The sequence below is a fragment of the Pinus tabuliformis genome, chromosome J, assembly GCF_031772625.1.
Source record: "Pinus tabuliformis cultivar Carrire ecotype Pingquan chromosome J, CPIR1, whole genome shotgun sequence".
Classification (NCBI taxonomy): Eukaryota; Viridiplantae; Streptophyta; class Pinopsida; order Pinales; family Pinaceae; genus Pinus; species Pinus tabuliformis.
The window spans coordinates 856,434,360-856,451,450 of NC_142295.1; the positions used below are offsets into that span (position 1 = coordinate 856,434,360).

At 40.1% G+C, this 17,091-nt stretch overlaps 1 protein-coding gene across 6 annotated transcripts in view; it reads left to right on the top strand.

The window, feature by feature from the left end:
* TSL (Protein kinase superfamily protein) overlaps positions 1-17,091 on the top strand; it is a 334,646-nt gene that overhangs the window by 190,927 nt on the left and 126,628 nt on the right. The window lies entirely within an intron of this gene.

Here is a 17,091-nt window from a genome sequence, read left to right on the forward strand (position 1 = left end):
AGAACACAGAGGAGCGTATTATCTGAGCCTAGGTGGAGCTAGCCTCTCTACTTTTCACTGGTTGTGCCTTCTACTTCCTCGCTGGTCTCATCTCAAGGATAGTAAAAGTCTAGCTCAGTGATAAACTCAAGAACAAAGTGCTGAAAGAAGCCTATACGTAATTGCTGGAGTTTGAAGCCAGATTTGTTTTCTTGCTGGTAGGCACACAAATTAGTACAAAATCTCCTTATTACTGGTTGTGCAAGTCCGTCTAATCTATGTTCGGTGAAGCAACTATTGCAAAGGACCTTTAGTGGCCTCAAGGACCACAAATTCTCATTGCTGGACTGATTTCTATTAGAAACAACAAACTGTTTTTGCTGAGCTACACACCAGGTTCATTATCTTTGTTATGCACTGTATCAATTTTGATTGTTATGAAGTACTGTCATAGTATGTAGAATCACCGTGGGTAATTTCTTTTTAAAAAGAGCATCTACAGCAGTGTGTCTCCTGACTGTTTGTTAAAAACTCTCAGTGAGAATTTCAATTAAATTCAGAAAATTTATTGAGAAAAATCAAGGTAAGACTGTAGCAGAGTCCATGCTCTCCCATGCACCTCGGTCTTCACTTACAACAATCCATTCTACTTCTGGAGCTGATTCGAGACATCTAGACCAAGACTAGAATGGAGGCAATCATTCCTGGGCAGCATTATATCAGGTTCATTGTTCCTTGGAAATCTGTGCTTTTTAATCTTAGTGTAATGGCTGTATGCTCATTGTTGTTGTGTTTCTGGGTAATTTTTCTTGAAAGGTGTTGGGTCTGATATAAGTAGTATAAATTTTCTTTGAGGTCTGTTTGAGTATGTATAGTGCTACCTAGGCTTGAATGTGTTACTGTGAGTTGAAATATTGTCTTGAAGTTATAATAATACAATGGGATAATTAATCGTTGTCAACGGTACTGCCTGTATGGTGCCGCGAGTCTTGATGCCATTATTGACTCAACATGTGAAGGCAGAATTGCCTTACAAAGAGGTTGCTGTTACATGTGAGTTGGTTGTATGGCCATATTAATGCCTTATATGGTTGCTAAGCCATGTCATGGTTGATTGAGAGAATATACTGCTGTTGAGGCATTGTAGCGGCCTTGTATTGTCATGTTATAGTTGAGCTACAAGTACCATTACTACCATATATGTTGCTGAACAATGGAGTTTCTAAGACACGTCATAAACCAACACAACAACACAACCATTGATGCCTTAAATCACAATGCTTCTGTGGACCAAAAACGCTAGCAGAACAACAAACTTCTTTCAAGAGGGGTCTATGCCATTCTCCAGAAAGAACAGCCAAGAGATGTGCAGAGGGGGCAAGAAATAGGACACAAGATTTTCACACTCGGGACAGATGTAAAACGCATGAGGGTCACATGGAAAGTTCTCTTCAAACTTGATGAACTAGATGCCCTCCTTTCCAAAGTTACTCAGTGAGAGGGGAAGAAGTTGATGTGGGCTCTAAAACCAATGATTCTTGCCCTCATAAAACACAAGTTCTTGGAGGAATTAGAATCCCAGTTGCATCTTGTCTCAGTGACATAATGAGACTAACTGGCCCTAGAGCTCTTTACAATGATGATGTTTTGAGAAGAGTTTTCAAAATGATAGTGGATACTTTTCAGGACTTAGACAACAGTGCAGGTCCTACATTTGGGAAGAAGCTTCAGATTTTAGAAGTTATGGCTGTGACTAGGACTTATGAAGTAATGTTTGATCTAGAGTGTGATGGTTTGATCTTACAGATGTTCCAATGCTTCTTCAGCATTAGGAAACATCATCTTGATAGAGTCATAGCACACATGTAGTCCATCTTTTCCTCATGTATGAGAGGTCGTGATGCTATTTGTCAGGAGTTGCAGTCTCGATTGTTGTTTGTTTGGAGGAGAGAACAGTTGGTCTCACCTGCTGCTTATGATCTAGCCAAGAGGTTGGTTGAGTAAAACATTGGGCTATTCAAGAGACAGTTGACTAGGGAGGAGCAGCTCAGGTTTGGGGGCTCATGCAGCAAGAATCAGATGAGGAGGAAGGGACTTTGCTTCATTTGCAAAGGACCTTGGGGATCTGACCACTCATGCTTCAATGACACTGAGGAGATGGCGGTGGTAGAGCAGGGAGATATTCTTTATATCTGTTAGGATGAGGACTCTTCGTTGGACGAGTCCAGGGTTCATATGATGATGCCTTAGAGGAGCACGAGCAGTCATATGGAGTTGATGATAGTAGCCCATATATGCGTCGATGTGTGGTAGAGGAGTACGAGGAGCAACTGATTGTTCCCATGTGGGAAAGAGATCAGGGAACATATGAGCGACTGATGATTCAACATAGAGAGCACATAGAAGAGCATGAGTCATGGCGAGTCATTAACATCAAGCTAGATTCACATGATGAGCAGTCCGTGTGTCCTAGTAGAGACATTCAGGATAGTGTGTCACTGGTGATGAGTCAGCATGAGCAACATATGATGGATTGTGAGTCAGTTGAGGAGGATAAGGCGCACAGTGTGCATGATGAGCCTTTTTGGGAGAGCTAGTTGGAGGTTCATATTGAACCCATACTGATGGAGGATGAACAACCACCCTTGGGGTCAGTCGTTGTTGAGGAGCAGATAAATGTACAGATAGCTGGCAGGGTGACGATGTTCGTTGACACTTTTCCTTAGGAGATGCTGGAGTATGACAGGACAATTTGGCAGGAGATTGGTGGAGTGGAAGAGTGTGGAGTTTCCTATCAGGCAAGGAAGATGGTAGTGCATCCATCTTTGGGTCTACCCATTGATGAGGTGCAAACAGGAGTAGTGGCAGCTAGCTGAGCTGCAAGATTTTCAGGCAACAACCCTCTCCATGAGTGCATAAACAGGGCTTGCAGCACAGTTTGGCTACTTGTACCCATTCCAGGGAGAGAGGCAGGACTATTGCTGACCAACCCGATAGGGCAGCATGAGTTGAGCATGGACCAACATCAGTATAGTAGACTTGTTCCTTACACAGGAGTCCATGACTTAGATTGGCGGGAGATCGTGAATTGGTATCCTATTGATGGAGTATCATTCTTAGTCGGGAGCAGTGTACTATAGGAGCCCTTAGAGGGGGGGATATTACATGCTCCAATCGGCAGCAAAATGTGGGTTGGTCACTCATCAGTATCTCAGCACAACATCAGTATGGTGAGAAAAACCTTGGGGTATGCCAAGGATTGGATTGGAGAGAGGTGATGGGCTGGTACACTGTTGGTAGGGCAACATTCACAGTGGGAGCTACAACACAGCGAGAGCCATTTAGCATTAACGCTCCTAGGTGGCATTCGTATCCAGGTGGATCTACTGGCAGCAGGTTGAGTCAGAGATGGACATGGGATCCAGGTATTGGAGGATCCAGTCATGTTCCGATAGCTTGGAGACGTGACGTGGACCAGTGGTTCATATGGGATTCAGGCATTGGGTCTCAGTGGCGTTGGGCCACCAGATTGGTCCACAGATTTGGATTGCTTGAGGGCAAGCAATCGTGGGGAGGGAGGACTGTCCTGTCCCCATTTTTATTCTTCTTCATAGTACAATCAGGGTGGATTTGTAGGACAAGAGATGGCCATGTTAGTGGAGTAGGTTTATGTCATCAAGGGTCTCGATGGAGTTTTGAGGAGTTTTTATGGGATTTGATGGCATTCGCTTGGCATATTCTATCATCAGCACAATTTGTCTTTTGTTCCGTTGCATTCTGACAACTTTCAAAAATTAGCATTATTATTGGGCATAACTTAATTAATTATGCTCGAGGTGGCATTCCAAGGAGATTAATTGCTGGAACACCTCAGTTTAATAGCTCGTTGGAATCGGAACGAGAAGATCTACATGATGGGATTTTTGGATGGGAGTTTCAGTGACTTGAAGAGACATGGTGGCCAATTTACCCTTTTCTCACATTAAAAAGAATATTTTAATTAAAATAAAAGAGGGAAAAGTATTCCATGATTAAAATAATAATAAAATTGAAGATTCTAGAGGTGTCCATCAGATCTATAAAAGAGGAGGAGGAGGCCATTGGAGGACATCTTGGATTGAGTATTGTTTCTTGTATGAGAGGTTGAGAACCCGGTTCTCTACTCCATTGGTAGCCCTAGGACGAAAACCCTCGGGTGATTTAGAGAGATTGGGCGAGCACCCATCTCCCCTTGGTGGATTCATTCAGAATCCACAGGTGTAGTGATTGTTTTTTGTTTCAGTTTGGAGACCAGAGGGTCATTCCCAGCTATTGTATTGGCATACATCTATATATAATAAAGTTGGATTTTGTTTACTTCATTTCTCGTTGTTCCTTATGTTGTGATTTTTAATGATATTTTGTGCAATTTATAGATTTATGATTTGGGTTTTACATGGCAATCTTTTGGAAAATGCATGATAGTTTTATATGGTGTCTATTCCAAATTTTTTGATTTGGGGCATTACAGTATTCCCCCTTTGGGGGTTGAATTTGTAAAATTTTATGTGAAAAAATATTTTAGTGCGTGGTCCCTCATACTTAGACACCATGGCTTAAATATTTGAGGTTGGAAAAATAATTAATCCCCTCATGAGTCAATTAATTATTTTTTTGTCAAAAATAAAATTAATTCCTAAGCCAGAAAATTAATTAATTTAGAGTCAAAATTAAAATGTTAGAGAAATTAAATTCTGCAAGTGGAAAAATTCGTGGGTCTAAAAGAAGTTAAATTTTGGAGGTGTGCCACCCAGGGAATGTTGGAAATTTCAAGAAAACTTGGATTGAAGTTGGACCCTTGGACCTTGGTGGTTAAGTGAAAGTCAAGTTTTTGAGGAAATTAACTCAAAATAATTATTTTTGAACTAATAAAAAATGGTTTTAATGAGAAATTTGAAAATTCCTCAAAAATAAATATTTTCAATGGCAGAGATTAAAAGTTGATCAAGGATTTATCAACGATCGAGATTATTTTGACAGGGATCAAGCCAACTAGCTGTTATTTTCCACTAGGAGGAATTTCTATATAAATAGAAGGCTTTTTGTTTCTATTTTCATTTTATGATGATATGGGTTCTAATGTAATTTTGTAAACGCTAGTGTGAAGCCACTGTTCTGTTGGGAATGTTCGAATATCATAATAAAAGACTTTGGGGTACAGTTCATGGTGTCTATGTCTCATTGATTTGTGGTATGCGCTGGATATGTGCATTCCTCTATTGTGCTTTAATATTATCTGAATCATTATTTCATTTGTAGATAATAGGAACATTTTATTGGTAATTTTTGGGATTATTTTAGGTGATCTAATTCATTGTATGTTCTAACGATTTTTCTTGAGAGAATATATAGAGTTTGCAGGTTCCTCGGCCCTTGGGCTCCCAGTTCACAAACTGTGGGTACAAGCTGATCTTGTTTGGACTTCAAATATTTTATGTGATGTTCTTAGTTCGCTAAGGCTATGGTTAACATTTATTTTTTGAAATACGTCTAGACATCATTAAGATTTTATTTAAAAGGTTATTCCTCAAAATCTTTTCAAGCATTGTATATTTGTAAAATTTGTAAAATATTTTTTTGTAGATAAATTTTATTTTATTTCCTAACCCTTGTTTTCCAACTGGGGTTTTGGGGTTTTTGGGTTTTGTTTTCAGTTTTGTATATATTGGGGTTTTGGGTATTTGTAAATTTGTTTGTGCAGGTAATTTCTCAAGAAGATTTGCTGGATTAGAGCTAGATCTAGGCCCTTGAGGGTAAGATCTAGTTTCTAGAACTTTTGCAAGACCAAATATTAAAGAATTTTGTCGTAAAATTGGAGATCTAAAGCAAATTCGAGTTTTTGGCGCAGGTTTGAATTTTTTTTAGGGCTTCTAGCCCCAACGTCCTCCTCCAATCCAGCCGTGCAACCCTCCTTCCCTCTGCATCAACTTTTTCTAGCCTCTTAAGGCTAGCCGCGGGCCTAATTAGGCCTCGACATGCCCTATTTACCCTTGTCGTGGGAATTTTTGGCCTTTTTAGGCCTGGCCGTTAGGCCTAAAGGACTCTGCCTTTCTTCCCTTCCCCTTGGCCCTCCTTCCTTGCCCTCTGTCCAACATTCTCCTCCCTCCTTCTTACCTTTTTCCTCATCCCTCCTCTAGGCCTCCCTCCCTCTCGACTCCCTTTTTCTCCTAGCTGTAGCCTCACTTAAGGCCATGTGTGCTCCTTTCTTCCTCCTTTCCCTAGGACACAACCCTCTTTGGGCCTGCGATAGGGCTCTAAGGCCTCATTACTTTGACCACAACCCTTATGGGGCCTACGACAGCCCCTTGCAGACCTTCCCTTCCTTTGGCTGTGACCCCTCTTGGCCTTGACAACCCCAACGTCTAGCCTTTTTGGGCTTGTCTCACCTTTATCTTCCCTATTTTCCCCTCATTTCTTCTTTGTGGTAAAAATTTGATATCTGGACCGAATATTGATGGGTTTTGCAGAGGAATTGGGCCACATATTTGTGTTTTCAAGTGCCATAGACATTGGGAATTTTTTTGGCAAGTGGGCTAGTTCCTTCAAAGCCTGGGGGCCCAAGGGTTTGACCTCTAAACCCTCTCTTGCTCAATGTTTTGTTACAACAGTCATATTATTTCTTAAATGGTGACATATAATTCATCTAAGTGCCGTAAGAATTGCTCACACATTGCTAAACACATTGGTAAGTCAATTAAGCAATTTTTGGCATTTTTGTTTGAATGAAATTTCCAGTTTTAGTGACTATCATCTCTGCATACTAAGGTATGATATAACAATGACAAATTACATCATAAGAAGGCCAAATTACTCAGGATCCTGTGTTTGGCAACAATAATTTGGCATTGGGATTCCTATTGCTTGCATTGGGTATCTTATTTTGCATTTGAGGGTGCTCTAAACATAATTAATTTACTTATGTCATAAATCTATCTTAATGTTGGAATACAAGTTGCATAAGTACTCTTGTTGTTTTACATTCTAATTGGTACTTGTTTAAGTGATTTTAAGTGCTATTGCGGAGAATGTTACTAAGCATTAGTTATTTGGAATCTAATGTTTACTCGACTCTTGTAAGCTCTTTCTCATAAGATCATTAACTTTGCACTGAATTCACTCATATAAGCACTTAATCCATAATTGAATATCATCTTGTGTGTCTTAACTGAATTGGACTAATAATTGAAGAATATTGGCTAAGAACACTTGCAATCTTATTTTTGTGATGTTGAGGTTCTAAGAACTTAATTGTATAGCAATATCTTGACATCTAAGCGTTATTTGTTTAAAGGCCTCTAATTTGTTTGAATTGGTATTAATCTAATTGAGCATATCTTCAATGATTGAATATTATTGGCAATTATCTCATTGAAATATCTTGGAAGCGTTTAACAGAAGCAAGACCATTGATAATCTTGTGGTAATAATCGTTGGTCTCTTGTTAAGCATTGTTTAAATTATTCTAAGTGCTTCAATTATCATTGAATAAGTTATTACAGGATTTTGCCACATCTCGTAATTATTGAATAATTGTTTATTGTGGGTACCTATTATCTCGTGCTGGCATTGTCGAACTTAAGCACTTGTATCTTGTGTCTAGGATTGTCGTTGAATTTATTAGTAAGTACTCTTTGTAATATGATAATCTTAAAACAAGAAGCACTCAATCCTTGCATGCCATTCCAAGATAGTTTTGCACTTAATAATTTACCACCAAGCATAAGCTTGGTTGATAGACTTTTAGGGTCACCCTCTCTCAATTTAGCTTGAGGAATTTAGACCCTCTTTAGTGGTTACCACGATGATCTTGCAGTCATCAGAGCCACAATCTTTGCAGCGCCGGAGGCATCAGGTTGTTCGAACACAGGGGGAGGTATCGTTAATCAAACCTTTGCGTGCTTTTCGTTGGCTTCCATCCCACAATCTACTCTAAAAACTAATTCCAAAACAGTTAAGAGGAAGGTTACATTTAGAATAGGCGTTTAATTAAAAGTAGCCAAGATTCTGCAGCACACCTAGGTCCTAAGATTTGCATAACATATAGCATAGTTAAGCATTCATGTAGCGATTATCCATTCGGTTTCTTGGCATTTGATTGGTAATAAGCAAGAAGTTGACTCCATAAAGCACTGGTCTCACATCAAATTTAATCTAAGCCTTATTCTTGCTAAAATCAACCAAATCGCTGGGCCACTCAATCGTGTCTCCTGGACTTGTTGGGTTCCAACAGGTTTTCATCTTCATATTTTCATAGGGACTACCCCCCATAGGCTGCTGTTGGGAGACAACTATAGCGGAGAGGTTGGGGATCAGAGTGACAACCCCCGACTTGAGTCGTTGTCATAGTGCCTGTACAATCTGAGCCACAACAATACCAATCCAATATAATATGCGCAAACTTATATGACAAACTGATTCAATATAATATGTGTAGATGCACAAACTTATATGAGAAACTGATTAAATATAATGTGCTAATGCACAAACTTATATAGCGAACTGATCTTATATAATATGTGCATATGTCAATACATATACCAAACTAATTGGCATATAGCCAATGCATATGAATACAAGTCATAGCAAATATGAACCAACGCATATGAATTTCACCGTTCAAGCACGCATATAAGATTAAATAGTCAACATACATACCATGAACTACACACGAAGACCGCACATAGAGACTACTTTGAGAATTGATCAACACATATAATGAATCAACACATTTAAGTGATCAATGTTGGAGCTCTGGTAAGGCGGAAATGAACCAACACACCAGAAAGAGTTCAACAGTGAATGTCCGACGCATATATGAACTTCACCATTCCAGCATTCAATTTAATTCACGATTCCAAACGTTTTATATTCCCTTTGACCGACATACGTTTTGTGCATATACTCATTGTTCAAATGCAATACATTCATCTGACCTTCCTACGCAGAGAATAGAGAGGCATATGGACTAGATGTATCACACGCAGAGAATCGAGGGGCATACGAAGTAGATGTATCACACCTAGAGAATAGAGAGGCATACAAGCCAAATGTATCACACACAGAGAATAGAGATGCATACGTGCCAGATGTATCACACACAGAGAATATGAAGAGATCACACTGCGTTCAATGCAAAGAATATGAAGAAATCTTGGACAACTCTCAGAATGATGCAATGGTCACAACACAGAGTAGGGACAACTCTGAGCGGGAGTAGAAACATAGTAGTAGACATGAGTTACAAGGCTAAAATGGGACCTGTGGACCTGTGCTTTGATACCATGTAAGGCTATGTTTCGTAATTCCATGAGTCATTGAATTTTTATTAAAAGGAGTTGTTAATTTATACATTGGAGGGGGAGGCCACTGGAATTCATAATCCTATGTCTCTTCATCTTCTTATTTTCACATTTACAATTTTTTCCCTATCCCGGAGGACTAGATTTAGGTGTCAACATTAAGTGTGAAGTTTGAAGTTGGCAATTATAACTCATTGGTAATGAATTATGAATATGATGCTTCGTGAAACATTTCATTTCATATTTGATATTTTTTGTTATAGTTTGGTAATGGTTACAAGTACAACTTTAGTGATGACAAATGTTATATATTGAGTTTTGAAACTTTGAAACTTTAAGGTTGATGAGAATCTAGTTGTTATGGACCCGTGGTTGATGAAGATTATAACTACTAGATGATTGATGTTATATGGTTTAATGCATGTTTTTATTCTTTTTGTAACTAATTCATCATTCTACATGCTTTTGTAGACATGCATGCTTCAAAATATATAAAAATATAGATCATATAAAAAACGCTCCTGACAATCCCCCAGACCATGAAGGTTCTGAAAATTGTTGCTCTCGCTTCCAAGCAACCTTGACTAGGATAGATCCATCTTTATCTCAGATCTTTTATGTAGTGAAAGTTTGCATCCGTGTTAAATGACTCGACAACGCTGAATATTTCTAGGGTTAAGATGGATCTATTCTAGTTCTTGTCTGATGCATTTTAGCTGCCAGCAAACTTATAAAATATGCACCCTTTTACCGCTCAAACTAGCAGGGGGCCTAAAGGGGATTTCTAAAGGGGACAACTGTTAGGTCAAGGGCAACAATGGAGACTTAGTCCACTGTCACCTCAGCTAAGCCTCCCTACTCTTTACGAACTTTCACTGATGCGAGGAGACTTGGTATATGGAAGTCACTTGAGAAGGATGAATAAACAAATGGATGTGAAGTGACCTTGATGATCCTTTTGTTAGAAGGGGGTAAAAAATCGAGCTTGCTTGCTCTTCAAGGAAGGAATAAAGATTTCTAGGATAAGGAGGGCATGATTTGAGGGTTAGCTTAAAGGAATACGCCTTGTAAAGGAGTTTCCCAATCCTAAAATCCTTATTGAACTTTCCTTCCTGAATGGTTCTTGGAGAATTGACCATTCAAAGGTATGGGACCACACATTAAGGGGAGAGAATCTAGCAACCAATGATGTTCGTAAGCTAGATAAGGAAGGAGAAAGGATGAAAGAAAGAATTTCCAATTAAAAGTATCAAATTGATCCCATGAGGTGCTAGCCTAGAGAATACAAGTCCACTGTAGGAATGGCTTCAAAATTGGAGGAGGCCTTGAGGATAAACCAACGCAATAGAGGCTAGGAGATCGAAATTTTGCTTAGGCTATTTTGTCTTGAAAGTGATGCCTCAGGTGACCCAACTTGGCTAGACCTAGAAGAGAGAGGGAAAGGTGGAGAAAAATCTTCTTTGAGTGATCACTTATTGGTGGATCAGTGCCTTAATCCCTTGGGGAGAATGGAGTCTAGGAGAATGATGCGGAAGGAACTTGTATTTCGGTCAAGGAGGCCTTGAGGACTACTTCGCTTGGAAAAAAGAGATGGCTTCTCAAGATAAATTCACCGATGGAATTATCCCAAGGAGATTTTATTCGCATATATGGCCCAAACATTGAGAGATGATATATAGAAACAATAATTCCACAAATTTGCAATTATGCAATGCAACAATTAACGTAGTATAAAGAAAATCCCATTCAATGCATATGAAAAAAGTAAAACAAGAATAACATTAAATATGTGTACTTACATGTAATAGAACATATCCAACCATCAATAATTTGACAATAAAGAAGCTCCAAGATAAAATACTCCAATCCAAACATCAAAATTCATCCATGCTCCAATTCTTCATCCCAGAAAAATTGCGAAATTCTCTAAAGAGAAGAGTGATCCAATCCAAAGTGATGATGAGAAAATGAACTCATCTCACTTGTATTTATACAAGTGTTGCAGGAAATGTCCCCCTTGGCTCCAATGGCCGATCAGCATCCCGTACAGAAATGCGGCTCTGAAAACCGAAATGTAGATTGGGCCAGGTCGGATGATTCCTTGCTGGTGGGAACCGTGTGGCCCTATCTGCGTTTCCGTATGCCGGATCTGTGTTTCGGAGGGTGGATTGGCCCATGGATCCACCATGGATCAGGGCCGCTTCAGGGTGGATCCCAACTGACCCACTTAAAATATTTTTTTATTTTATTTTATTTTCTCTTTTTGACTTAAGTTGGGTTGGGGGGTCGGTTAGACTTGGGTTAGGGATGGATTGAAAAGGATAAAAGTTCTTTTCACCTCTCGTTTGCTCACACTTATGGTTTTGGAGAGCTTGGAGAAGAGAAGAGAAAGAGAGGAGAAGAGTGCTTGGAGAAGAGAGAGTTGAGGAGAGCTTGGAGGAGTGAAGGAATTGCTAGGAGCATTGAAGGAGGAGGAGCTTGGAGGAGTAAAGAAGGGCTTCCATCTACAAGAACTAAAGAGGTAAGTGCAAACCCCAAACTCATTTTTTGTCATTGTTTTTTATTTTTATTTTCTCTCCTCCCTCTCCCACTCTTTCTCATTCTTTATTTTTGCTCATTTATTTGTAGGTTGCCCACCACCTATATTCATATTCCAAGATGGTGTTTTTTTGGCTAATATGTATCATTCCACTTTTGGTTTTCATGATGGCAAGGGGGAGTAGGAATAGAAGGGAAGAAGAAGAAGAAGAGAATAGTAGTCCCCATATGAGTGATCCAATGTATGATGAGGAGGAAGGGTTTGAAGAGGAAGGGGATGAGCTTGATGATAACAATGAAACACTAGAGTGGAAAGCTGCATTGACACCCTTGTGGAACTATATGACCAAATTTGAAGGGGGAAATGGTGGTGGAAGCTACAAGTTTTTATACCTTCATGGTTGTCATGGAGGAAAACCATATAGAGGTTCATATACTCGTGTGAGGAGGCATCTTTGTGGGGTGATGGACAATGATGAGAAAAAGGTTGCCGTGGGGATAGCTATTTGCCCAAAGGTTTTAGTTGAACAAAGAAGAAAATACATCCAAATAGAGGAGCCTGCACAACAAAAAAAGAGAAACCAAAAACTCAATTTGAATCAAGTGCAACCTCTAGATTTGGTAGTTCATCTCCTCATGGTACTTCTGCAAGCTTTGGAGGTAAAAGAACAATAGGGGATTTCCTGAATGTTGCTAGGAGGGATGATGTGGATGGAAAGATAGTCTGATTTCTTTGTGCTTGCAGTGTACCATTCAATGTGCTTCGCTCTCCCTATTGGCATGAAATGGTAAAGGCCTTCAATGAAGCCCCAAAAGGATACAAGGCCCCCAACCATGAGAAAGCTTGAACAATGCTGTTAGAAAGAGAAAAACCAAAGGTTCAAAGAGATTTGACACGTTTTACAAATGAGTGGGTGGATTGTGGGGTATCCATTGTATCAGATGGGTGGACAAATATTAGAAATCAACATTTGATTAATGTTCTTGGTGTTTCTGCTAGTGGTGCAATATTTATTACATGACATGACTCCTTCTCCATCATTGCAACTTCCCAAAACATTGCAGATCTCCTATTGCAATCAATCAAAGATGTTGGTCCTAATAATATGGTTCATGTGAGCATAGATAATGCAGCAAATTGTAAGGCAATAGGAAAAGTTATTCAGCGTACTTATCCACACATATTTTGATCTGGGTGCTTGGTGCACACATTGAACCTTTTGATGCATGATATTTTGAAGCATAAAGAATGTGGGTGGATTAATGAGCTTTACAAGAGAGGGAAGCAACTCATTAAATTTATCACAGGGCATACAAGGGTAAACTACTTCTATGGAACTTACTGCAAGTTGCAGTTGCTTAAACTTGCAAAAACAAGATTTGCAAGTTATTACTTCACCTTTAGGTGGCTAGTGAAGGTGAGACAAGCTTTAACTAATATGGTGACCTATGAATCATGGGAGGAAATTAACATTGATAGAGATGGTGCTAATGTGGCCAAGGACACTATTCTTGACATGTTCTCTTGGTCACATGTTAAATATGTTTTGCAATTCACCAAACCAATTTATTACATGATCAAGTTTGCAGATTCAGATCGACCAATAATTGGAGAGGTGTATGAGAAAATGGATAGCATGTTGGGGCAGATTAAAGACATTGTTGAGCCTAGAGATATCACTTTGTACAATTATGTTCGTGTAGAGGTGGAAAAACGTTGGGATATGCTAAATGTTCCATTGCATGCATTAGCATATGCTTTGACACCTAAATACTATCATCCTTCATGGCTTTCAACACCAGCACCTGGTAGGGAGGAGCAGGAGAAAACCACACCTAGATCTAGAGGTTCTAGAAAAATATATGATTGCATTGGATAAATTATTCCCTGATGAGGAGGCCGCCATGGTATGAAAACAGTTGAGCAACTATATGCTTAGCACTGGTCCATTTGGGAGCATGCATGCAATTAGAGATTAAGAGAATTTTTCTTCTCTTGAGTGGTGGAACATGCATGGAGGTGCTACTCCATTTCTACAAACTTTGGCATTGCAGGTGCAGCCATAGGTGGTAAACACTTCTTCTGCAGAGAGGTGTTGGAGCTCTTATTCTTTCATCGGCAGTGTTAAAAGGAATAGGTTTAGTTTAGACCAGGTAGAGAGCTTGGCTTATATTCATTACAACATGCGATTGTTGTCCCATTACTGTGATGATGCAAAGACTAATAAAAACCTTAATGTTTGGGACAAGAATCCAAAGGAGTCCAATTTGGAAGATGGAGTGTTGCAATTAGAGCAATTAGAGGATCCTCTTATCGAGGATGATGATGACCGAGTTGAGATGCCACCCCCATCTGGTCCCTTGGTTCCCAGGTTCTATGGTTCAACACCAACAACAAGGGCTTCATCTTCAACAATTTCAGTGCCACAACTTCCACAACTACCATCTTCTTCATTGCCACCATGTGGAGGCCCATTGCTATTGGAAAATCAGAAAGGCAGTGAAGATTTTCTCGATCTTGATAATTACTTATGATGTTTCTTATTATTACAATTCTTTTTATCTTATTTCTTTAGTTCATCAAGCAATTACCAAAAGTAGCAGCACATAAAACAATGAACACAAGATGTAGGTATATGCCAGGGCAAAACCCCCCTCGAGAGGAAAACCCAATCAAAGTAATTCTTCCTTTCAATAGTATTCTTTGAGACTCTTCACCCTAGACCTTGACCAGACCCTCCCTCCACACCAAGTCAGCCTCCAGAAGATTGGCCTCTTCCTAGCAACTTCGATTATGCAGCTACTTGCAGCAGCCTGTTCTGACAGCAGTCCAATTTGGAAGACTTCATTCTCCCAATTCAGAGCACGAAACATAGTGAGACCAGCACCAAAATTCCGATTTTTCTTTTCTCCTTAGACTCACCCAAACTCGCATTCCCTTTGGCGTCCTCGCTTCCAAAAAACGTCCCTGGTTCGTCCCCGCTTGTTGCAATGTTCATTTATACACTAATTAGGAGTTCAAATTAGTCTCCTAAGTCTACATAAGCCCAAAAAATAAAATAATGTGCTAATAACCTAACTTTTGGTGACAAGACCACCAAATTAGCTCATAAATGAAATAATAAGCCTCTGAAGAAGTCAAATGATAAACAATACATGTCGTAGAGCCCTCCATGAGGCCTATTGACGTCCATAGGTGCCATAATGAAGAATAAGACCCTCAAAAGTAATGGACAAGGGGGTGGCCCCTTGTTCCCCAAACAATAAACCTGTGGTGCTTCCAATGGGTGTGGGGACACTATAATAACCTCATGGGTCTCCAAATGATTTGAAGATGCATGTCCATCGGTAAGGGCTCAGATGATAATGTAGGCGATTCCACATCATCCTACAAGTCCTGGGCTAGTTGCCAAGTGCATGGTACATCTGTGGGGCTGGCTGGGCAAAGGTGAACCAGGTGCATCTTCCTCTGCCAATAGGTGAATCGCGAGCAATCTCTGAACTTCTCTAGGGATCCATGGACTGCTGTCTACTGTTGTGGAGGCCCATGGCTCTCAACACACACCCTACATGTGCCAATGTAGTCCTCTGGAGGGTTAGGACCCCGTATAGGGAGACCAAACCCAAGATGGAGACCACCTGCAATCCTGCATAAGATCCAATGCATCTCCTAGCTTTCTAGTACAACAATTTATCAAGGAAATTAAGTCAAAGAGCTTACAAATCATGGACCACAGGTGGGGATTTCATAATGACCTGCTCTTCCATAATGGGCTTTGGCATGTGCTAATGTCTCCAAACTCCATATGGGGTTAACCAATTATCCAATTAGGTGGTTTCTACTTTTAAAGAGGATAGTATGTCCAAGGTACATCGTTTAAAAGGTGGTGGCATGTGATAAAGAGGTGAATGGAATAGGGAATGAGAAGGGGCGGCCTTGGGCCACTTGTTGGGGTACAAGGGTAGTTAGCAAAAGGGAAGCAAGTACTTGGGTATATATGGTATAGGAGGGTGCAATCGTGGTACATGAGGTGCTTTGACCTTGATTTTTCCACCCTTATTTATATGCCTTTTGCCTTTTTATGATTTTTCTTTAATTAACTGCTCGAGGCTCAAGGGGTAAGAGCATGATGTGTGAGATATAACAGTGGATACCCCAATTTAAGGTAGGGCGGTCCATTGCCCACCAGGGGTTGGGACAATCATGGGTTCCTATATGATGAGGGAGGCTCATAGAACCTGTAGGAACTAGAGTGATAGCCATGATAATGGGGTAGAGCTCATGTATTGAATTTCTCCCACGTGCTAAATGTGTTTGTCTCGACCATATTTTGCATTTTGTTGTACATTTTCCTGTTGAATGTGGCCAATTTTATGCTTTTGCTTTTCTTTTTAGCTGCATCAACCTCTGAGCATCATTCCAGGCCTGACCCAAGTTGTGGGTAGGGGAAGGGGAGAGCTAGCCCTATGTGGACACAGTGGAGGAATGTCGACCTAGGTGGGCAGAATGATGAATGGGGATATAATGAGTGGAAAGGGGGAAATATATGTGGATGCGGGTGCGAGACCATGCAACCAAGATCAAGGTTTTCGATGAAATACCATCTCTAAAACCAAATGGTCAGTAAAAGAGATCCCACGGGATTAGAATCCAAGGTTAATATCCAAAAAGGGTCTAGGGAACGAGAGCACAAACCTAGCCCATTCTTTCCGTCGAATCCCCCCATTAATCCATGCCTAGAAGTGTCCATGATAAACAAACTACATTACTCAATTACCAAACGCCAAGGCATACCTTTAGGTTCAGAAGGCCCACCTTCAAACATATGATCATGACAGATGGGTGATGGACCACGTTGTTGGCTCAAGTGGTGGAGAAATGGCACAACGAGCTAGTTGGTGGCTGCAAGGGGCTGTCGACTGAGCATCATCTTGGAGAAATTTTTTCTCCTAGGGATATACTGACAAAATTGTGGCCAATATCTGGCTCTAATTGGGATGTGATCTCTCGAAGAAGTGGACAAAGCTACTTGAACGGGGGGTCACGAGAACTCCAACACTCTCTTGGTTACGTCAGACCTGTGACCTGCACATATGAAAGATTTAACCCATGAGGCAACATGTTTTTCACGTGTCTTGTGATCACCCATGCTTAGTGTTAGGCTGTAAAATCAACAGAAAATAAAATATGCAAATTTTAATTTAAATATATCTAATCTACCGTGAGAATTATCAT